This window comes from Lissotriton helveticus, chromosome 7, assembly GCF_964261635.1.
Source record: "Lissotriton helveticus chromosome 7, aLisHel1.1, whole genome shotgun sequence".
NCBI lineage: Eukaryota > Metazoa > Chordata > Amphibia > Caudata > Salamandridae > Lissotriton > Lissotriton helveticus.
The window spans coordinates 791,455,427-791,480,878 of NC_136068.1; positions in this window are offsets into that span (position 1 = coordinate 791,455,427).

A 25,452-nucleotide genomic window follows, 5' to 3' on the forward strand; every position below is an offset into this window, starting at 1 on the left:
GCTTCTCTCTCTGTTCGCATCTAACACTCGGATATTACTATGGAGAGCAATAAATAGACACACCCTCCATATTGGGGCATTATGTTCATATTAGTAGAGTTCTGGAACTTGCATGCTTAAGTGGGGAGGCCCCTTTGTTTCGATACCATTGTTGTTTATAATACAATATTGCCTGTTTCTCTGTTCCCATCTAATACTGTGATGCTACTTTGGAGAGAATGGATGGATACGCCCTATGTATTGGGTGTGTTATATTTACCTTCGGGTAAAGTCCGCGCTTTATAAAAACGCATACATAGATAAATAAATAAATTAATAAAACAAATATCTGCCTTCTGCAATTAGCTCCGGAGATTAGCAAGTTTAAATGGGAAGCCCTCGTCTCCAGATGCCATTGCTGTCAACAGTAGAACTTCTTCCCTTTCCTTGTTTACTTCTAACATTTGGGTTGGGACAGTAATTTTTTGCCTGAATATGTAAGTGATTTGAGCGTTTTTTAAGCATTACACAGGGATATGTGATAGGCCCATGGTATATCTGTTGTCATTCCTCTGGTTTTGACTTTTTCTCTGGATTTTTAACTAATTGAATGTACGGATTAGGCTGATTATATCCAACTGACACTGGCCATTCATCAAACGAATCACCAATGTACATTTTATTCTTCCACATTTGTTCAAACACATTAGCAGAGCCAATAGCTCTGGTTAAACACATATTAGGTCTCAAAGACGAGACCGATTGCATTGCAAATGCTTATTTTAAAGTGTCTTGGGGGTCCAGGACTCCTTGCAGCCCCAACAAGATTTAAGAAAAGCTTTGTGGTGCCCTTCCCTATATCAGGGGCACAACCAATTCAAAAAATATAACAAATAAGCCCTTGCAGGGTATTATGGGGCACTCTTTCAAAGGAACAGTGAATGATAAAAGAGCGTCTCCTGCCCCTTAGGTCTATCAGAGCACTCTGTTAGTCCCTTCAACTCAAATGCCCACATATACAAATATGTTTGATCCTTAATAACTCAAAAACTACTGAACGGATTTTAACCAAATCACAAAAAGCACGATTCATGGACCAAGCAAGAGCTAGCTTACTGCCGAATTTGATGTAATTCCATTCAGCAGATATTGGAAAGTGTTGTGATGATTCATCAAATGGCGCAAAGTTAATTATAGGGGTGGGCATAAGTTGCATAATTCTCTTAAGCGTAAGTACTCATAATTATCACAAAATTACTCGTAATTATGTGTAATTGTGTGAGAATTTAATCCAGCATTTAGATCTGTTTTCTTGGTGCAAAATGAACCCTTGTGCCAAAAATGGGCCAGAGTATGCATTTTGCACTAAGAAAATAACAATAAATGCTATGGGACAAGAACAGCAGTTGAAAGCAGCCACTTGCTCGCTATTACTTTATTGTTTCTGTGTTCCTGCTGTAGGATTTTTGCCCCAAATTACTCTTTGTTTTATCAAACTAGTGTAAGCATGTAATTTCAGCAATTTTTGCATCGAAAGAATAACACTTTATTACTGAAATTACACCTGTGTGATTAACATGTCTCCATGGCCTAGTTATTATTAAAACAAAAAGGCATTTCCGATCGAATCGCTAAAATAACTATAACTACTCAGTGGCTAACTAACAAATTATTAGTATATATATTTTCCTATGTAGGTAGATAGGTACTTTAAAAATAAAAAATGGCAAACTTATAATGTACGCTTACCATCATGATGTTTGAGTGGTCTATATTATGGCTGCAATGTCTTTGTGGTACAAAAGGGGGTGGTGGTGGATGGAGTATCTGAACCAATCAAACACTCACACCCAGTCAAAAGATCTGGGTTTGATCCATCACCGTTCTTTAGCCCACTCTGCCACCCCATTTCAGACATGGCTATATGCAAATCAGTCTGACCCTGTGCCTCATGGGAACAGTCCAGCCCGAACTGCCAAGCCATGCCTTCCCTGGACCGGCAACAAGCAGCTGAGGACCGGTTTCTGGCATTACAGCCATCTTCAGCCCGGCTTGCTTGAATCCAGTGGCAAAGTGGAGTGTTTGATTGGTTCAGATGCTCCGTCCATCACCACCCCCTTTTGTACTGCAATGTCTTTGTAGCACAATATTTTTGTCCTTGATATTCTGACATACAACTGTCAAAGCCTCTTCTGTTGATGTAAGGTCAAGGATTGGAATATATTTGGTTCTGAGAGGCTGACAAATTAGTACATTACATTTTGGCACGGATGTGATAGTTGGCCCATACAAAAATAGGAACAAACACACATGTAAATTATTCAGAATTGCTGTAACATATATATTGCCTTATATATGTGATTTTAGTATCTGAAGAACAAGCGCAACTTTTGTTATTTAAATATAGTATAAACGCACGCTAAGCAATCCATTACACCATTATATTATGATAAAAAAAATAGTGAATATAATTCTAAATGCACTATAAGCAATTCGATTTATTTGACAAGGTTGTTCCTTAATTAATTGTGGTTTTGAGAGCAGGGGAGTCGACAGCGACCTTGCCATATTTGTGTTTCTGATATAGAGATACCTAGGGGCATATTAGCAAGGTCAGGTGATAATTATCGCTAAGCGCACTTAGTGCTAGGATAATTATCACCTCCTAACGCTGGTTCCTATCTCGGAGATAGCGCGCTAGCCGCAACGCATATCTCCAATGCGATAGGAATCCAAGCGTCAGCTGTAAAACAGTGTGATTATCGCTGGAAATCCAGCGATAATCACACTGCAACCAGCGAAGCCTTGCTGATAGGGCAGGGTGATCTTAGCCATGTAATCCACCTCCCATTGGATTACATGGCTAAGTCTGAAAATTAGCAGATGTAAAAAAGCAGCGTTAACCGTGGTTAGCGCTGCTTTTTTTTAGTCTCTAACAGGGTTAGCGTGAAGCTTGATAATAGGAGAAATGTCGCTATCATTTTGCTCTGGAACGCCCACTTTGCAACTCATTAGAGATGCAAAGGGAAGCGTAGTGGAAAAGGGTGCTAACATGTGATTTTGCATGTTAGCACCCTGTTGTTGATAGGGCGATATTTTTATCACCGATTCTTTGGCTTTTAAATCCAAAAAAGCGGAGTTAACGCCCTTGATAATATGCCCCCTAGGTCTCTAAACGTCTCTCCTTTCTTCATCCCACTTGGACTGTTTTTTAAGTTTCAAAAAATGATTAACCAAATAACCACTTCAGAAATTCAAGAAGAGCTTTTATGCGCTTGCAAATGTCGTCCTTTACTCCAGGGGGCAGCAGATTACCATGAAATATTGTCATGCGTTCAATCAGTCTGCATTTATTTGTAGGTAGGTAATACAATGGTTTTCTAGCAACTGCTTACGAAAATTGACATTTTACGGTGCATTAAGCCTTTGTCTTCAGTGTGTAAATGTATGAAAACTACATAAGAATGCAGGTAAAATTGTTTCTAGCTCTAGTTTCAAACTATCATATTTAAGAAGCTAATACAAAGAAAGATCTGGATGTAAAAAGTATTTTTGAGATTTGCACAATCACAGGGTTTGGAACAGCAAAAGTTTTTTTCGTCTATTTCATGAATCCATTATGTGAATCGGGAAAACCATTTACGGCTTACAAAATAGGTTTTTCATATCAATCCAAGTCGTGAAAAGAAGAGAGTGCTAAAGTCTATCCCATCCTGATTGTGAGACGAAATAGCCTCAATAGTGTGTAACAATGGTTTAGAACATGCTTTCTGTTTCAAACCATTGATCAGTAATCCACGCCTCAATCGAGGGGGTAACTGATTTTCGAAGAGGAAGTTTTCCCCTTAGGGCGCCTTCCCCATTATGAAATACGGCAACTGCCGCAATGGAGAGCAGGCAATCATTCAGGGAACCACTGCTTGGCTAAACCCCCTCCTCTCCCCCAAACCATCCCCTGATGTTTGCCCATCTATCTATCTTTATCTGTCTGTCTGTCTGTCTGCCTTATATTATATATAGATATATATTCCAAATCACAAACGCCGTCTTATTCATCAAAAGACAACACGCTTCGGCCTATCTTCGCTTCAAAAGTGAAATTGATTGCATGGAAAAATATGAATTGTTTGTGTATGTTGTAAATGTATTTATATTTAAATTTAATTCGTGCATTTCCTTTAATTTCACAGATTGTCAAATGTCTGACCTTCCTTGGAGGTGATAAAGAGCGAAAGTATCTGCAGTATGACATTAATACTGGTCCATGATGGCATTGATCTCTGAGTGGCATATTTACGGTCATTAGCCCACTTGGGCTTTATGTTGTGTGTGGTGTCCTCCGTATTTACAAAGAGGGACTTCAAGCTAGATAGTAATTACCCACTTGGGCTGTATGAATGACAAATCCTTGAATTATTCACAGCGGGATTTCAGCCATGAGAAATATCAGCCCATTGGGGCTTGTATAGTTATTACTTGACAATAGTATCCTCTGATGTTCTATGTACAGGATCGATGCCCACTAGGGCTGTATCTATATATATATATATATATATTACCTACTGGCGGTCGCCAGTAGGTATATATAGTTAGGATTTTTTCTCTATGGGATTTTTGAAAATTCTATGTCTAATAACTTTGGCGTTTGTGGACGGAATTGGCTGAAATTTTCAGGAAAATGGAACATTTTGTTTCTGAGCAGATACTGAAAATGTGGGGGGGTTTGTCAAGGGGGGGCTGAGAACAAAGGGGGGTCCCAAAACGTGTTTTTCCCATGTTAATTTCCATAGGGCGGTTGGCCTCACTTTTAGCCCGAACGGCTGAATGGATTTCCACGAAACTTGGCAAAATTGTAGATATTGTTTGCCCGATGTGCCTTTGCTAGGTCTCAAGATATGTGCTCCTGTGAATTTTGAGTAAATTAGGTTTAAAAAAAGATATATATCTAGAGCCGCGCCCCGGTGCGCGTACCGGGGAGCGCTCCGGGCGCGCCACGCGACTTGCGCACGGCAAGCTGATTGGTTCTCGGGTGTCTGTAAACACTCGAAACAGTCCGCAGCGGCCGCCATCTTGTGTCTCGGTAGGATTGAGACACAAGAGGTGGCAAAAATCAAAGGGGGAAATGAGCAAAAGGGGGCAGGGTACACCCCCCTGACCCCCTAGTTTTGATGTGGGGGCCATAAAAGGGTCCCGCGGGTAAAAAAAAAAAAAATTAAAAAATTTGCTTTTCGTGGGGGGAGCGCCAGGTACGCGCACCGGGGAGCGTACGGGGGAGCGTACCATGGAGATAAAAAATGACACTTTAAAAAAAAAAAAATAGCATTTTTTTATAAATTGGAGGTAGTTCTGAAAAGAACTTTTTTTTGTTTTTGTTGTTTTATATTTTTTTTAGACTTTTTAAAACGATTTTATATTTTTTTTGGATTTTTGTCAGGGGAAAAACAAAAACAGGGATTCCAAAACTGCTCAACAGGAGCAAAAAAATGTGAAAATTTAGGGACTGGCAGGGCAGCGGTGTTGCTGTTTCTTTATGGCAATGAGTTCAACACTCTGCTCCCCATAGCAGAGCAGTTCTTCACACTCCGTGCACAGAAATTTGATGCCTGCAAACACCGGCTGAATGTTAGGGACCATTCTTCCACGGGGTGGTCCCGAAGGTGTTGCTCCACCAGTGGAGGTGCTGCCGCCATCTGTGGGTAAATTCCGTGCCAGCTCTCTGACACTCTCCCTGGCAAAGTTGTTAGGGTGTCTTCTTTTCACATGCCTGATTAAATTAGCATTTCCAAAACTATATTTTTTCAGAGGATTGCCTCTGGATAAAGTACTACCACATATTTTGCAGGTTACTTTTGGAGCGTTGACTTTTTTTTGTCCTTCAGGGATGTCATAGAATTTCCAGATGAAATGGTCTTTTTTCTTCTGCTGAGGAGGGTCCTCATCTAAAAATCCGTCGGAATCACTGCTGGATGACTCTCTTGCAGCCATTGCTGTAGATCAGAAAAGTAGGAGATGAACACAGTACACAGAACAGCTCTTGCTCTCTCCAAGTACAAAGCAATAGTGAGAGAAATGGGTGGGTTTCACACAATTAGGAAAAAAAAAGTTATGAACCAATGAAAAGTGTTATTTTAAAATCACATGGTTTGACTCGCTTACGCTACGCGCCCCCGAGCGCATCCTGGGGCGTGTTTCGTAAGCACATCAGGGCGTTTACGTTGCGCGATCGTATGCGCTTCCGGGTGCGCTTACGCGGTGCGTCATAAGACGCATCTTGCGGCTACGCGATACGTGTCTTATGACGCAAGGCGTGGCGGCTACGCAATACGTCACGATGTTGTTTTCGTTCGCGGCAATAGCGCTATCGGGACGCTCATCAGTACGCGCCCCGGGGCGCGCCGCAAGATTGCGCTTACCCGTGCGTTCACTGGTCCGCGCCACGGGAGCGCACCAAAAAGAATTAAAAAAAAATGACATAATTATACAATATAAAATTCGATTTAAAATTTATTATTTTTAAAAACTATAAAAATTTGCTATTAAAAAACCTATGAAATTCACTGAAAAAACCATAGGTTATAGACCATATATAGTTAGGAATTAGCATTTACAAAACCTTGAAAATTCACTGAAAAAACCATAGGTTATAGACCATATATAGTTAGGAATTAGCATTTACAAAACCTTATTTTACTCACACAAAACCATTTAAATTCCATATATAGTTAGTTGCACTAACTATATATCGCGCACCCGCAATCCACTGCTGATGATGTCACATATTACATCATTCATGACATGGTCAGTGACATCACTGATGACATCACTGATGACATCTCAAATGACATCACTGATGACATCACTGATGACATCTCATTTGACATTACTGATCACATCACTGATAACATCATTCATGTGATGATACGATGAACCTCTTCAGACTCTAATATAACCTTAGATACACTCAGTGTAAACAGACAGTCACAAACTGTCACTCATCCATGGAGTTACTCACACACCTAGTCAGTCATGCAAAGAATCAATCACACCTCCATTTCATCAACTATATAGTTATACACACCTTACTTATTGAAACATATAATAACACATATTTACTCTGTTATACAATCCCTGATACAAGTTCACAATGATCCATACAGCCACTCACACATTCACTGGCTCTTATGCACAGTTATTTATATATGTCAACTCTCACATGTACTGTGTTTTACATATGTACTTACTTTGACATGTAGCACTGAGATATCCATTCACTCACCAATACACTCATGCACACAGTCAACCGCCCATACAGCTGTTTCCACATGCACTTTTGAACCCATACATCTAGTGAATCAACTGCTCACACATCTATGCACAGAGTCATACACCTCCCAGACACCCACACACACACTCAGTCTCCCATACAAATACTTGGGCAACCAATCAATAACCCATATAGTTAGTCATATAGCTAATGATCAACACATGCATCAGATTACAGAACAACAGACACAATGATGCACAATTTAAAACAGTTTAGTCACTAACCCATGCACTCAGTGAGACACATTTAATCACTCACTTATACAGTCAGTCATGCACCTACTAAATCCTTCATCCAGACACTTATACATCCACTCATTCTTCAATATGTAAGACATATTTTAACTTTACAGAAACATACAGTCACTGGATGTTGTCATCAGTGATGTCATCAGTGATGTCATTTGAGATGTCATCAGTGATGTCATCAGTGATGTCACTGACCATGTCATGAATGATGTAATATGTGACATCATCAGCAGTGGATTGCGGGTGCGCGATATATAGTTAGTGCAACTAACTATATATGGAATTTCAATGGTTTTGTGTGAGTAAAATAAGGTTTTGTAAATGCTAATTCCTAACTATATATGGTCTATAACCTATGGTTTTTTCAGTGAATATATATATATATATATGTGGATTGTGCTTATATTGTAATTGTATAGTCCGGGTAACTCCCTGGAATGGACACGCGCTAGGCATTTGCATTGTGGTAAATGTGGTTTTTACCGCCATGATGTTTAAGCCAATCAGCTATGTGCCACTACTTGTGATCATGAAAAGGGGGGGCTCTTGGCCCCCCGCACGCATGGCGGTGCGGCGACCGCCCCCCTCCACCAAGGCCTCTCGGTGGTGGGGCGTGTCCTCTGGGGCGCGCCCTACCACCGATTGGCGGGCGCCCTCCCTGACCCGGATGGCATTGAGCGACATCCGGGTCGGGGGGGCGGGCTTTGGGGGACAATAAAGAAGTGGGGAGCGCACAGGGGACCCCTTGTTGCCTGGACGCTCCCCCCCCCACACCGGTGGTGCCTCGCGCTCGGGGCTTCGTGTTTCTACAAATTTTTCCCTATTTTTATTTCAGGATCGCCGGACGAGCGCGGAGCCGAGGCACGAAGGCGTCCCGGGGTTGGGAGCGGCAGCCTGGAACGGTGGTCGGCGTTTAGGCAGCAACCTTGAGAGGCGGTCGGCGTCTTAGCGTTGAGCGGCCTTCGCAAGGGCGGTGGCAGCGTCGAGCGGGGGAGAGCGCAGTGCGACATTTGAGGTATCGTGTGGGGGCAACAGGAGGGAACGACGAATAGTAGCGCCTCCTTCGAGCGGGGAATGAGCGCCTGACTGGGGCCAGAAGTCGGGCGAAGCGGCAGGCAGTCTAAGTGGTGCAGGCTTTTCAAGGGGGCGAAGCAGGATCGACCAGGGCAGGAATTGGAAGGGAGACCTGTAGCCTGCGATCTCCCTGTAGCCTGCAATTTGGAAAACTTTAAGTCTAGAATTTCGTTTGACATTATTAAGTGTAATTAGGTTCTGCCGCCTGCAGTTTTTTAAAAGATAATTTCCTTTTGTTTACCTTGCTATTGGCTCTTTTCCTCTGATCTTCGTAAAGAAGAGTGTTTTTTGAAACACACATCGGTGCTGGGCTGGGTGGTTTTTTAAGTTGCAAAGGGTGGCTAGGGGGTGCATAACAAGGGTGCGAGTCCCCATTCAAGTGTGGTACTATTGGCAGTTGTCAGCACATGTTTGAGTGCCACTTCCGGATATTAATAATTGTTTATATTTCAGGCAAATAATACTGTGTTTCTCCACACCTCGTGCGCAGTGAGCCCAGAGTGGTGTACGGCAGACCTAGTCACAGAGCTGGTACCGGCTGAGACTACGCAGGATCGGACCGGTAAAGGGAAGAGCGGGGGGCTTGCATTCCATCGCTTCTGGTAGCCGCCGGGTGGGTCTACATTAGAGTTTACTCACCCCTGACAAACCGGACCAGCCGGGGCGTTGCGGTTACGGTTGCATGGTGCTTACAGCCCCCTGCGCATCCTCCAGCAATCGAAGGTACAGAGCACACATACACCGAAGGTGTAACACTAGGAGTGTAGGGCAGGGGTGTGCAAACATGCCGGGGCCAAAGGGTGGTAAAGGGGGGCCCAGCATGGAGGTTATGAGGCACGCCATGATGCGTGAGATGAGCGAAATTAATAAGAGGTTGGGGAAAGTTGATGAACTGGAAGCCCGCATGAATGAGAGGTTTGCGGATCCTCCAGGCCCATCAGGCAGGCCCGTGCTTCAGAGAGCGGCCCCCTTGCCGAGGGGGGATTTCGTAACCCCACCAAGGAAATCTAAGGCCAAGAAGCCCAGGTACAGTGCCCCAGCCCCCGTGCTCTTTGTGCCGATCCCGAGTACGCCTGTACCTGCGGTACCGGTTCCTCTTCCACCCCTGCCGGTAATCCCGGCACCGGTCCCTGCTATGCCACCGGCCCCCCCTCCTGCGGGGCCTACCCCCTCGCCCGTGATACCGATACCAGTCCCGAGTGTGCCGCCGACACCCGCTCCCTTGCCTGCCACGCCAGTGCCACCAGACATGCCCCCTGGGGTCCCAAATGTGCCAGCCGTTAACCTGGACCCGGTCCATGTCGAATTGGTATCTCAGATAACTGCCTTATTGCCTTGGCTGCAAAAGGGGGGTGTGTTTCCTGCCTCATCAGACCATGCGGCAGAAGCGGCGAAGTTGGTAGAGAAAATTAAAGCTGCAACGGCAGCTGACAGTACTGCGGTGCCCTCATCTTCTTCACTTACAGGTTCCAGTCCCGCCCAACCGAATGGAGATGGTGGTCTACCGGCTCAGGTGCCCGTAAATGGTAAGGAGGTGGCGCTGCCTCTCTTGGGGGATGGCTCAGTGCCATCCAGAAGTGAAAATTTGGCACTAAAATAGATCGAATTATTATTACTTGTGCATAGTACTGGAACGCTTATTTAAATTGTGCCGACAGTTATTTTGCGAAAAATATTATTGTAAGAAAGACTCATTTGACTGAAGTCTGTTTTCACTTTTTCACGAGGGTGATGTCATGTGATTTGTATATAACTTTATTGTTTTCACCAACACATTTACCTGTGATCAAGAAGCTCTTGCTTCGAAACGTGTTGGGTGATTTTTCCATGCAATACATTTAACTTTTGAAGCGAAAAATTTAAAAATAAAAGGGTGATTTTTCCATGCAATAAATTTCAGCGAAGATGGGCCAAAGCTGTTGTCTTTTGATGAATAAGACGGCGTTTGTAATTTGGAATTGATCGGGCCGGCGTCCCCGCTGCGGCCCACAAGAACAAGTGGCATTGGTTTTCTCGCTGAAATTTGGTGGATATATATATATATATAAATGTACATAAAGTTACGGTTATAAAACAAAACTTACAAACCACAGAAATTTACCTGTCATAAATTATGCCATTTAAAATCTCACATAAGTACTGCATGATAAATGTCCAACTTATGATTATTTTACCCTGCAATACCTGGTGAATTGTATTGTTTTTAAGGTTTGCTTTGCAACCTTTACATTCATTAATTTTGTCTGTGGTTTTTCAGTGAATATTTAAGTTTTTTAAGTTACGTACCCGAACACCTTACTGCACCCAACCTGCTGTGGCCAGCGATTGGCCACATTCAACACATCTAACAGCTTTCTGAACTGAACCCACTGCAGCTGGCCAACTCCTTTAACGCAGAACCTTCGCCAGTCCGCAGTGGGAGTTTGCCTCACAACCAGTTCAGCTTCAGAAGGCCAACCCACACAGCATTTAACCTGTCGCAGTAAGCAGTGGGATTTGGCTGAAGGGCATGGCCTGCCGCCTTTGGATGGAAAGCTCATCCCAGCAGGGGCAGCCAGCCTTCCCTTCTGCGCCAAATCCTCCGAGCCTTCGGCCACGTGAGCGGAGTTGGCCACCGAGCCTGGCCTTTAGCCTTGGGGTTTTTCGTAACTCAGAAACCGAGTGAGGCAGTAAACGGTGAATTTCTCATGTCTAGTCGAATGTAAACTCAAATTTGTCCTTTTCACTGTACTGTACTGCACTGCACTTGGACTGCACTTGGACTGAATAAAACAAAGGTAGTTAAGTGAGCGATAGTTGTTGAAATGAGATAAGCTATGGTTAAAAAGATTAAAAAAACACTGAAACACACCAACTATAGTTAGTCAACTAAGTATAACTTGTTCCCCTATGTTTACACAGCTTATGACCTCACATATTACATCATTTATTATATGGTAAATGGCTTAATTGATGACATCACAGTGTATATATAAATAAGAACATAGTTGGTATTGCTAATGAGATCAACCAATGATTCAGGCAGTGTGCCATAGTCTTTGCGAACAGCTCCTGGATACCCCGCAGGTTATTAGCTGTCCTTTATAAATTCTTTTCGATTGAATGATTGAGTGAACAAACAGTGCTGCAAAAACCTAAATCGATGGTTGGACTTGTGTAAGCTTATAGGTAAGCTTTCAAAGGATACAAATGAAACTGGATATTTCAGAAGTGAAGCACTTTCGATGGGTGTCCTTGTCTTTCAGCTTGTATTTACTGAAAGGGTGGGGGTAGTGGGGTTAGGTCGCTTGTGGAGAGCTAGCCCCTGATCATCAATGAACAACAGAAACTTTGGTCAACCATTGCTGTGACGGGCTGAAGTCTGATCAGGTAGTGTGTTGCGTAGTCATGGAGGTGTGGGTGCATGGTGTGGGTACAGGAGAGGCCAACTTGCGGCCAACTACTCTAAAATTGGCCGAAGGTCCATTGTTAAGGGCTGGGCACGGGTGTGACATTGGGTAAGCCAACCCCCCACCCCTACTGTAGGTTGAATTTAGGGTCTGGTGTGACACCAGATCTTGCTGACAACCTCCACTATGTATGTCCAGAGTCTGCTCATAATAGGGGTTGGTGGCTTGTGAAGGAAGGGGGTGCAGAACTTGGTCACAGGCTAAGCCCTGTGTCAAACTTGTTCTACATATGGCAGAAGATCATGTGTAGTGGAGGTCTGATGCTTGTGGAGTGTTGGATGCTGGGCCATTCCAGACCCCATGGATCAAGTCTAAGTTTTGACGTGGATTGGATGCATTATCTGGTCCGTAGTTATGCCCGAAATGTCATGAGTTATGTCATCAATTATGTAATTTAACATATCTTAAGATGCATTACAGTTAGTTCTAAAACTGGTGACATATATATTTTCTTAACATTAACTCTTGTCTGATATGTCTCATTAAAAACCAAACTTTTATATCACTTTAACAGTAGTTTTTTAGTGTTTTTTTTTAACATTAGCATAGTTCTTAGCACTGATTGTAACATCACTTTACCCTTTGTTTTTTTCAGTCAGTATATGTCAAGAAATGTGGAAAAGGTATGATGTAGTTATGCAGAAAAATCCCTCTTTAACTATTTTTAGCACCCTTAAAAATACATTATACATCGAACTACCAACAACCCATACCTCTTCTCAAATTTTTAACTTGCTAGGTTTGTGCCTGCACTAACAACTTAATGATTATTTACTGTAATCCTCAGTAAAGGCTTGAAATTGCACAGCTAAAAAATGGATGAGGTAGAAAAGTAGTGCATGATCAGTCGCACATTAGAGTTAATTGTGTAAACTATTACTACCATATTTCAGTGTTTCTTTTTTATATCTATAAATATATTTTATATCTATATATCACTGAAAAGAAACAAAGGCTAAAGTAACGTTATAGTTAGGTGAAATGTTCAGTGACAATGTAGCATTTTAAACTCTAAAAACCACTGAAATTCACCTGTTTGAATAGTTATCTCAAGTAACTATAACTGGTGCATCAAGGTAACCTATCCTGTGCTCCTGCCATATGCAGTGATATTAACAATGATGGAAAAGGCATAAACCTTCACCTCTCCTGTCCTGTTAAAAAGTACCCAGATGTTTGGGGGTAGTCCACTCTTGAGGTTTGGAACCATTGCAACACTTTCCAGTCACGTAAGAGAGCAAAGATTGGGTGTTTCTACCCGTCAGATCACACAGGAAAACAAATTAGTCATTGTCTTGATAAGTTTTTATTCTTTCATTTGCCCTTAGTGATCATACATTTCATTTAATGCCAAAGTCAAAGATTTGCTTTATACTGCCAAGCATGACCATAAAAGCAACCCCAGGGGGTGTGCAGAGATTTGCCTTCTCCGGGTTCCGTGGAGAATGTGGAAAGGCAAATCTCCACACACTCCGCAGCAGAGGGGAGTTGGCCAGCCTCCGCCTCCACCCCCCATTATAAAAGGAAATTAAACATTATTAAAACATAATTTTAAAACCACGTACCTGGCATGCGGCCTTTCTCACAAGCAATGCGCGGGTGCCTGCACATGCATAATTCTCACAAGGATTAGCGAGACAGCGAAGTAGAGAAGGAGGGAAGCCCGGGGACGCCGCATACCAGGTAAGTGTTTTTAAAATTATTTTTTAAGAATATTTAATTTTCTTTTATAATGGGGGGGTGGAGAGGGGTGGCTCAGCGAAGTTCCACAGAGTTTTTTTCAACTTTGTGGACCTCTGCGTAGCCCCGCTACGCACACTATGCCCGAGGTTACATAAAATCACAAACAACATCAATAAGCAATCACCAAACAAAAAAGAAAAAGAAAAAAACAGATAGAGCAATATCTCTAAAATTGTAACATAAAATAAATAATCTTGATTTTTAAAAAGGTACAAATACAAAAACAACCGCTAAAAGGGAGAGACCAGACATATATATGGCATAAGACAATCTTTAAATGCATTCTACTGAATTAAAAACTATTAGTCATATACAAAAATAGGTTAAAAACATATCACATCCAATTATGTTACCTCAAGTTCCAGCCTTCAGAGCAGCTACACGAAGAGCCCAAGCCCATTTTAAGCATCTAGAAAGGGCAAATATGATTACTTCAGTTGTGTCCACTTTTAGTTAACGTAAAGCTACTGCACATTGGTTAATTCCTATGTTCCAACAAAGAGAGAGTCCATTTTACTCATGGAACTTTATTCTTTTGTCAGAACAGTAAGAAATGGGCCTCAGTGTCAATGATATTGAGAGAAAAATGGCAATCCTATGATGCTGTCCCTTGTGGTTCCCACTACACAGTAAAATACCTTAATGACGTTGTGCCTATTTAGAAGCGAATATACAAAGATTTGGTCTTTTGTGGAGCAACCCTATCAATGATTCGAATTGCGTAGCGCATTTGTGACTCCAGAATGTATCCACCAGCCCTTAATACATTGTTTCAATCAAAACCTCTTTGAAGGGCAGATTCCCAAAAGGCTCCCTTTATCCTGCTGGCTTTGTTTTTATCCATCACGCTGGTATCTTCCCAGACACTCATTAAATTTGGTGGATTGCAAAGATATTTCCCAACTCTCAGCCAGCGTATAATGCAAATCTTATCTAAAAGGAGTAACTCCTGTAGTGCTGATGTATAAGAGGTCAGCTACTTGGTTGTCCTAATTCTGACTAAATAGGTAAGAATGTTAAGGCTGCAACCTGATTGATCCTTTTAAGCTTTAGATCCAACTTTAATGATATTATGGGGATACTGTCTGGGACATTCAGCAATGATCTTACAAACATATTTTCTACAATACCAAGTCTAGGGGTGTCATCCAATCCCCATATTGCTACTCCATATCTACCCATAGTCACTGCTTTGTACACCTCAACAGCTGGGGAGACTGCCCAATTAGTTATTCTTCTGTGATCCCTGGCAATCACCGCTGCCCTATGGGACAATAGGGTATTTCTTTTTTGTAAGTGTTAGTCCCAGATTGGTTTCTCTGAAAACCTAACTCCCAAATAGTCACAGCTATTCATTTAGTTGATAGGTGAGCAATTGACAATAAGTTTGTTTCTGAATGAGCGATGGGGGCTTAGTGCAAACAATTTCGATTTCCCTGCATTTATCTCAAGGCCCCTACATTTGCTGAATTCCACAGCCTGGTTGAGCAGGTTTTGCAGACCTGTTGGTGTATGTGATATTAACAAGGTGTCATCTGCAAACAGCTGTACAGAGTGCAGGCACCAGCTATCTTTGTGGCATCGTGCTGTCAGTTGCGCATGTCCTCCACCACTCCATTTATAAAGAAAGAAAAGAGGGTAGGGCCAGCACACACCCCTGCCATACACCCTGCTCAATGGGGAGCTGAGGAGAGAATCCACCCAAACCTTTCCACCTAAACTAGGCACATGTGTGAGTATGTAGCCTATCTAAAAGATCGAAATATCATGGGGCAACAACATCCGGTACACCTCCTCCCAGGGCGTATGTCTTGGAACTAGATCAACATTAGATGCTCTTCCTTGATAGTGATATACTTCAAGCAGATGATCAAGTAACAGAATATCTGATCTACTGTTCCTATATTCTTTCGAAACCCCGTCTGGAAGTGTGATAGTATCTTACTATCATCCATCCACTCCTGTACGTGAGTTAGGACTTGCCAAAACAATCTTCTGGGGGCTTTCTGTTAGGTTTATAGGCCTATAATTTGCAGGAATATCGTTAGCTCCCTTTTTATGAATCAGCAAAATTACTGCACCTCACAAAGAGACTGGGATTTCCTCCCCATCACAGATGGCATTATTGTGTTCAAGTAGGGGACCCAATGACGAGGTCTGAGTGGAATACATTTCACTGGGAAGCTGTCAGGGCCAGGTGCTTATATTTTTTCATGTGAAGGAGGGCATTTTTAGTTTCCTCCAAAATAAAAACTAATGGATGTTCCTCAGTGGGGATATAGTGACAAGGAATCAAGGATCAAAATTATGTTGGAGTCTCATTTAGATGGGAGGCTGGGAAAACATGTTCTCTCTTACTATGTAAAGTTTGTAAAACAATTAACTGGGACACTTCCGGGACAACATGTATCTACTAAAGCTCTATAAATTTCAGCTTAGGTACATTTCAGCTGATAGGTGCCCATTTTATGTTCCTACGATTGTTAGTAAGTTTCAGCGGGACAGCGCAGGGAACAGCAATTGAAGATGTTTTCAGTGAGGCTATGTGAGAAATAGGGCCAAAGTGCAACGGGTCATTTGTGGGGTCACTAACATTAATACCCATCCGAGTCCAATGGCATGCCACAGCAAGATCCTCTTGTGGTAAAATCCTGATTAAAGAAGGTTGGTTGATCAAATGACCTGCAGAGTCAATCTGTGTTTGATGTTGACAATGAGTCACCCATGCTCAGTTCTCGTTCCCGTACGTGTTTGTAGAAGGCGCCTGATCTTAAGCTTACCACTTGATGAGTGCTTGTAGGTGGAGCAATTTTAATACATATTTTAGTGACATCACAAGTGGGGGCTCTAAGTTCCAGAGCAAATAACCCTTCATTTATATTGTTTTCGGTAAATCTTAAACCAATGTAAGCGTACCCATTATGGATGTCATTATAGCACCTAATTGCTACAATGTTGCCCCGATTACTGACTAACAATTATGGACTCTGCAAACCCAATGGATGACTTTATTAGTCAGAGATCCACTGCTCTCTCTCTGTCCTGTGGATAATTTAGGGACGTTTATCAAAAATATCTCTTCACCCTGATGCACACTGGGACCCTTCGCCCTCAAATTCAGGGACCGGAGGTCTGCCCATTTAGTATGTATGTATGTATTGTGCACTTATATAGCGCAGACTGTCACCCAAAGGGTATCCTGGCGCTCTGACTGAACATAGCTAAGTACATGCATACACATATTACGCTGCTCTAGGAAACAAGTAGGTCTTCAGGCTTCTCTTGAAGGCCAGGAATTCACCATGGCTCCTCAAGTTAGTTAGTCTTCAGTGACTGCATGCCTCGGCCCTTTCGCCTGTTTTGACTTTGGGGCAGAGTAAGCGGGTGGTATCCAATGACTCTCCTCTTCTCATGGACTACTTGTCTAAATAACCTATTGTGCCTCAAAAATGTGGTCTTTACAGTACTAGATGTATTCTGGTTAGTTAATGGAAGAGAGACACTAAGTGCTTCAATTGAATTAATGAAGGAACTACTCATCCTTACATTGTTTGTGGTCACGATTGCTTGGAAAGCTAGGCTAGGCCTCCTGACACCCCTGGTCATGTCAAGCACATTGGTTAAATTCTCAACCCTGTCATTTAGGAGTTGTAGTGCTATCCTTAGATGTGCTAACTCCTCCCTCACAAGCAACAACTGATCAGCAAGAGCATTGCCCTTAACAGAGGATCCCCAGGTGTAGATACATTATGACCCTCTGGTTCTACCTCCTTTCCTGGCTGAAGGACTGTGTATCTGTTGGAGCACTCAACATTAATGGTAAAAGAGATGGGGAAGTTTGCCCCCTAGCTATGGCTGCGGCTAGGTCTTCTAACAAGGAGCTATTCTGGGACTCATTAATGATATAGGAGCTGAATTAGCTAAAGACATTATCTTATTCTGCACTGGGCATTTTCTTAGGTGGAACTTAAAGTCTTTACTCTTTGCTTTACTTTGTGGACACGCTCCCCAATATAGTTAGGCTATGGTTTTGTAGGAGTGAAATCTGAGCCTAACTGTAATGTCCCTATTACCTTTGGCTTTTTCAGTGCAATTCTAAGATTTTTTTAAATTCAATTTCCTAACTATAACATCCCTGTAACCTTTGCTTTTTTCAGTGAATTTCTAAGGTTTTTTATATTTTATTTCCTAACGGTAACCACTAAACTTTGACGGTGAGTGTGTGAGTGAGCACACAAGTATATCAGTAGGTCTGTGAGTGGGTGTGAGAGTATCTGAGTGGGTATGTCAGTGAGTGTGTGAGATTCTGAATGTGTCTGGGAGTAGCTACATAAGTCTCTCAATGGATATGTAAGCGTCTAAGTGGATCTGTGAGTGCATGCATGAATGTCTGAGTGGCTGTCTGGGTGGGTATGCAAGTGTCTAAGAGGGTCTGTGAGTGGGTGTTTGAGTCTGTAGGTGAGTTTGTGAATGGGTACATGAGTATCTGAGTGGGTCTGTGAGTGAGTGCATGAGTCTCTGAGTGGGTCTATGAGTGCATGAGTCAGTTTGTGAATGAGCCTGTGAGTCTCTGAGTGTGTCTCTGATTGGGTGTGAGGGTCTCTGAGTGGGTCTGTGAATGGGTGCTTGAGTCTCCCAGTAGATCAGTGAGTGGGTGCATGAGTCTCTGAGTGGGTATGTGAGTTGGGTGCACGAGTCTTTGAGTGGGTCTGTGAGTGGGTGTGTGAGTCTCTCAGTGAATTGGTGAGTGGGTGCATGAGTGTCTGTGTGGGTCTGTGAGTGTGAGTCTAGGAGTTGGTCTGTGAGTGGATGTATGAGTCTCTGAGTGCAGAGTAAAATTACCTCCTCCCCATTGTACAGCCTGCTGAGGAGAAGTGTGCCAACCTTACCTGTCACATCCTTTTGTTCTTGGAGGATGCGTCCATGAGCAGATGCAACTGCCGCCGAGGACCATAGTATCTATTTGGTAATGTCAATCGTTAGAGTTTAACAATACTGCTTTGAAAGTTGTTAATGATCCTAGTTGGATTAAAACCACAGCGGTGAGGAACGCAGGATTTCCACTCTTTTCAGTAAGGTCTAGTGTTAGACCCCTCCATACTGAAATTAATGATTTTGATCTCATGCAGGGACTAACTCTACGGCAGTGAAACCTTTACTTTGTGAACCTCAGGCCCCGCTGTAGGCCTAAAGAGGATTTAGTTTCGGATCTGAATTATTTGCCACATACAATATGTTGCTTTTCCATGTTCTTATTGTCCTGATGAAGACCTGCATGCTGTGGCTTTAATTTACCCACCAAGCTATAGTCGGGTTGAAACGTTGACTTGCCCAACACCTTGAACTGGATTGATTTACTCACCACCACCCTCAAAAAACAGACCCGGATATAACATTTTCAAATAGTATTTCTTCTACAAACAGGCCAACCACACTGGTCTTTGACTTGGAGGCACATTTGCCAATGTTTTGTTAAATATTAGAATTTGTTTATCCTTCCCTTGCTGTTTCTTCTATCCCACTGTGCACATAAGCACCCTAAGATACACACTTCTCTATGCAACCTCCTTGAGCAACCTACAGAATTTATGTTTCAATGGATATATACATTAATGACTTTAAACCAGAAATATAAAGAATAGTGATATGATCTCCATAACAAAGTTTTGTTTTTCCTCTCCCCCCCCCCCAGGAAATATGCATCGGTATTTCTCTCGCACAATGACTAATTAACTTGGTTTAACGGTGCAACGTATTTCTGTACCCCCACCTTTTTTGTGACTAATATATGACCCAGTGAGTGTGGCGGGAAAACGGCAGTCTGTTAATGAGCACGTAATTTAACCAAAGAACAAAACAAGAATGTGTTTGGAATGTGCCTCCAGATTTTGATTTACAAGAGAATAGTTAAAATGACCTGTTGTCCGGCCGAAAAGAAGCTAGTGACTGTTCATTGTGAAGATGTTTAACAGGACTTAACACCCTCTCTCCACTTGTGCCAGTAAAGGGCACCATGTCTGCTGTTTGTCCCAGCCACCTGTTATACAAACATGGCTATGTGTTTGTTCATACTAGTGCGTCGGCTTTTGGTGTTCAGCCTGGAAATATAGATGGGAAATGTAGATCACAGAGTAGGAAGAACACTTGTGCCTGCCACCCCAATATATATATTAACCATTTCCCCTGGGACATGGCCCACCAGGGGGCTCAACTATAAGCAAGCGCAGGAGACCACCCTTATTTTGTTGCCAATTTGTGACTTGTGTGAATTTGCTAAAATTCTTTGTCTTTTTTTAAATGCAGTTAAGAAATGGTGGGTTTCAGGGGGACCCCAAGACTATGGCTTAGGGGTCAGGGAATTCCTACAATGCCCCCTTTTCTTTTTTTTAGTTTACATTTTTTTAGGGATTCGGCTGAAGCTGAGTGCCATGATGGCTGCCGACACTTCCTGGTTGAAGTGTTGGCAGTGTTGGCAGCCAATAAGAGGTCTGCATTTCCCTGCATGGGCTTGTTATTTTTTGCAAATTCTCCGTGTCCACAGATATCACAAACTATATTTTCTTAAATTTCCCAACATATACTGAATGGATTCACACCACATAACTGAAAGCGTGATCTGGGTAACCAAATCTTCCTTTCTGCCAAATTTAGTGTAATTCCATCCAGTGTTTATATATACATATATTTTCACACGAGGGCTCCATTTTGCCGGGGGCCCCCGACCCTGCAGGGCAGGCTCTGCTGACAGGAATGGAGATCCTGGAAGAATTTGCGACAGCAACAGAGAATGCAGAGCCACAACACCGCCTTACTTCCAAAAGGGACTTTATTCGTCTCTGCAGCATTTATACTCAGTGTCCTTACGCGTTTCAGCGAGATATCGCCTTGATCACAGGTGAGTAAAATTAGAACCAAGTGGCCACATGGCCTGTAATAGCAACTACAGGCCCCAGAATGAACTGCCACAGTTCTTTCTCTTCACGGCACGAACATAATCCCCTTTCATTTTTTGCTTGCAATAGTGTTTCTTTTTCAATGTCACGTGCAAAATCGATAAAAATGCAGTGTTCAAAATAAAGTTGCATGCTGTTCAGTATTGGCATAATGCGTATGATTGCAGTGTCTCAATCAGTTTCTGGAAAGCAGGTTTAACAAAGAGAGGATAGCACCTCCCTTTCGCTCACCCACAATGCCAAATACCCGTGGAAATCCAATGGTTGGAGTGTGGGATGAGCGGGTCATGCCCCCTCAATAACAACTTCACACAAGGGCTCCATTTTGCCGGGGCCCCCGACCTCATATATATATATGGTAAGTCAAAATACTTTATTCAGTTAATTAACCTCACAAAAGTACACACAGTAAAATCAAGCATTATCATGAAATCACAATGAATAAATGAATATAAACATCCCCTACCTCATATATATATATATTCACTGAAAAAACCATAGGTTATAGACCATATATAGTTAGGAATTAGCATTTACAAAAACCTTGAAAATTCACTGAAAAAACCATAGGTTATAGACCATATATAGTTAGGAATTAGCATTTACAAAACCCTATTTTACTCACACAAAACCATTGAAATTCGCATATATAGTTAGTTGCACTAACTATATATCGCGCACCCGCAATCCACTGCTGATCATGTCACATATTACATCATTCATGACATGGTCAGTGACATCACTGATGACATCACTGATGACATCTCAAATGACATCACTGATGACATCACTGATGACATCTCAAATGACATCACTGATGACATCACTGATGACATCTCAAATGACATCACTGATGGCATCACTGATGACATCACTGATGACATCACTGATGACATCTCAAATGACATCACTGATGACATCACTGATGACATCTCAAATGACATCACTGATGACATCACTGATGACATCTCATTTGACATTACTGATCACATCACTGATGACATCATTCATGTGATAATACGATGAACCTCTTCAGACTCTAATATAACCTTAGATACACTCAGTGTAAACAGACACTCACAGACTGTCACTCATCCATGGAGTTACTCACACACCTAGTCAGTCATGCAAAGAATCAATCACACCTCCATTTCCTCAACTATACAGTTATACACACCTTACTTATTCAAACATATACTAACACATATTTACTCTCTTATACAATCCCTGATACAAGTTCACAATGATCCATACAGCCACTCACACATTCACTGGCTCTTATGCACAGTTATTTATATATGGTAACTCTCACATGTACTCTGTTTTACATATGTACTTACTTTGACTTGTAGCACTGAGATATCCATTCACTCACCAATACACTCATGCACACAGTCAACCGCCCATACAGCTGTTTCCACATGCACTTTTGAACCCATACATCTAGTGAATCAACTGCTCACACATCTACGCACAGAGTCATACACCTCCCAGCCACCCACACACACACTCAGTCTCCCATACAAATACTTGGGCAACCAATCAATAACCCATATAGTTACTCATATAGCTACTGATCAACACATGCAGCAGTTTACAGAACAACAGACATAATGATGCACAAATTAAGACAGTTTAGTCACTAACCCATGCACTCAGTGAGACACATTTAATCACTCACTCATACAGTCAGTCATGCACCTACTAAATCCTTCATCCAGACACTTATACATCCACTCATTCTTCAATATGTAAGACATATTTTAACTTTACAGAAACATACAGTCACTGGATGTTGTCATCAGTGATGTCATCAGTGATGTCATTTGAGATGTCATCAGTGATGTCATCAGTGATGTCACTGACCATGTCATGAATGATGTAATATGTGACATGATCAGCAGTGGATTGCGGGTGCGCGATATATAGTTAGTGCAACTAACTATATATGCGAATTTCAATGGTTTTGTGTGAGTAAAATAGGGTTTTGTAAATGCTAATTCCTAACTATATATGGTCTATAACCTATGGTTTTTTCAGTGAATTTTCAAGGTTTTTGTAAATGCTAATTCCTAACTATATATGGTCTATAACCTATGGTGTTTTCAGTGAATTTCAATGGTTTTTTAATAGCAAATATCAAAAGCTGTAAAATGTATTCTTCTTTTAAAGGAAAAATATATTTTATATGTATTTAATATAATTTTTTTATGTATATACATTTTTTGAGGGAACGAATTTATCAACTATCATGCTGAAGAAGAGTGTGGGGAAAAAAAACAAAGAGGAGGACTAAGAGGAAAGAACAATCAGTTCAAAAATACAATTGCTTTAAAGCATGAAGTGCTTTTCCACACATTTACATTTAAATAACCCATATTAGAACATACAAAATATCTACAGAGGAGACGGTGTACATTGCATTTTAGACTCTTCATTGGTACCTACATGTTGGTACTTACATCACCCACACAACACAACAACCGGGACGCTGTCACAGATATATATATTTTTTTGAACGTTAATTTCTCAAAATCCACTGGAGCACATATCTTGAGACCTAGCAATGGCAAATCGGGCAAACAGTCTCTACAATTTTGCCAAGTTTCATAGAAATCCATTCAGCCGTTTGAGCTAAAAGTGAGTCTAACCGCCCTATGGAAAACTCAATGTTAAAAACACGTTTTGGGACCCCCCTTTTTTCTCGGCCACCGCTTGACGAAACCCCCCCAAACATTCAGGGGACGCTCAGAAAGAAAATGTGCCATTTTCCTGAAAATTTCAGCCAATTCCGTCCATCAACGCCAAAGTTATTCAACATAGAATTTTCAGAAATCCCTATTAAAAAAAATCCTAACTATATATACCTACTGGCGACCGCCAGTAGGTAATATATATATATATATATATAACATTTCTATGGCAACATGAAACCCCTCATTTTGTTCCTTTTCAAATTACATGTATTAAGTGTTACCACTTTATTCCAATCAAGATGACTTCAGGTGTGCCATACTTTTGTCATAAGTAAGACTGTTAGCGTTCTAGTTGTTCTTTAGAACACTCTGGGACATTTTGTCATTGGGCTATAGTTGGGCTACATCTGGCTGATATTTGGGCTACATTTGTTTTTTTTGTCTCTGGTGGCCATCTTTGGGCTACATTGGGCTACATTGGGCTACATTGGGCTACATTGGGCTACATTTGGGCTCTAACATATATATAGCCCAATGTAGCCCAATATATATTTTTCAATGTTAATTTTCGTAAAAACCACTGGAGCATATATCTTGAGACATAGCAAAGGCACATCGGGCTACCAGTCCCTACAATTTTGCCAAGTTTTGTGGAAATCCATTCAGCCGTTCGAGCTAAAAGTGAATCCAACCGCCCTATGGAAAACTCAATGTTAAAAACACGTTTTGGGACCCCCCTTTTTTCTTGGCCCCCGCTTGACGAAACCCCCCCAAACTTTCAGGGGACGCTCAAAAACAGAATGTGTAATTTTCCTGAAAAATTTCAGCCAATTCCGTCCATCAACGCCAAAGTTATTCTACATAGAATTTTCAGACATCCCTATTCAAAAAAATCCTAACTATATATACCTACTGGCGACTGCCAGTAGGTAATATATATATATATATATATATATATATATATATATATATATATATATATATATATATATATATATATATATATATATATATATATATATATATATAACATTTCTATGGCAAAATGAAACCCCTCATTTTGTTCCTTTTCAAATTAAATGTATTAAGTGTTACCACTTTATTCCAATCAAGATGACTTCAGGTGTGCCATACTTTTGTCATAAGTAAGACTGTTAGCGTTCTAGTTGTTCTTTAGAACACTCTGGGACATTCTGTCATTGGGCTATATTTGGGCTACATCTGGCTGATATTTGGGCTACATTTGTTTTTTTTGTCTCTGGTGGCCATCTTTGGGCTACATTGGGCTACATTGGGCTACATTTGGGCTCTAACATATATATAGCCCAATGTAGCCCAATATATATTTTTCAAAGTTAATTCTCGTAAAAACCACTGGAGCATATATCTTGAGACATAGCAAAGGCACATCGGGCTACCAGTCCCTACAATTTTGCCAAGTTTTGTGGAAATCCATTCAGCCGTTCGAGCTAAAAGTGAGTCCAACCGCCCTATGGAAAACTCAATGTTAAAAACACGTTTTGGGACCCCCCTTTTTTCTCGGCCCCCGCTTGACGAAACCCCCCCCCAAACTTTCAGGGGACGCTCAGAAACAAAATGTGCCATTTTCCTGAACATTTCAGCCAATTCCGTCCATCAACGCCAAAGTTATTCAACATAGAATTTTCAGAAATCCCTATTCAAAAACATCCTAACTATATATACCTACTGTATATATATAGTAAGTCAAAATACTTTTTTCAGTTAATTAACCTCACAAAAGTACACACAGTAAAACCAAGCATTATCATAAAATCACAATGAATAAATGAATATAAACATCCCCTAAAATCTCATTCATAAAAATATCACAGTGCAGCTAATACAATCATTACCAAAAAGTGCAACAAATTATACATAAACCCAGGCCATATGTACAAATAGTTAAACAGCCTGTCTTTTCCTCTTCCTAACAGCTGCAACAACAAAAAATTATAGGTATATTAA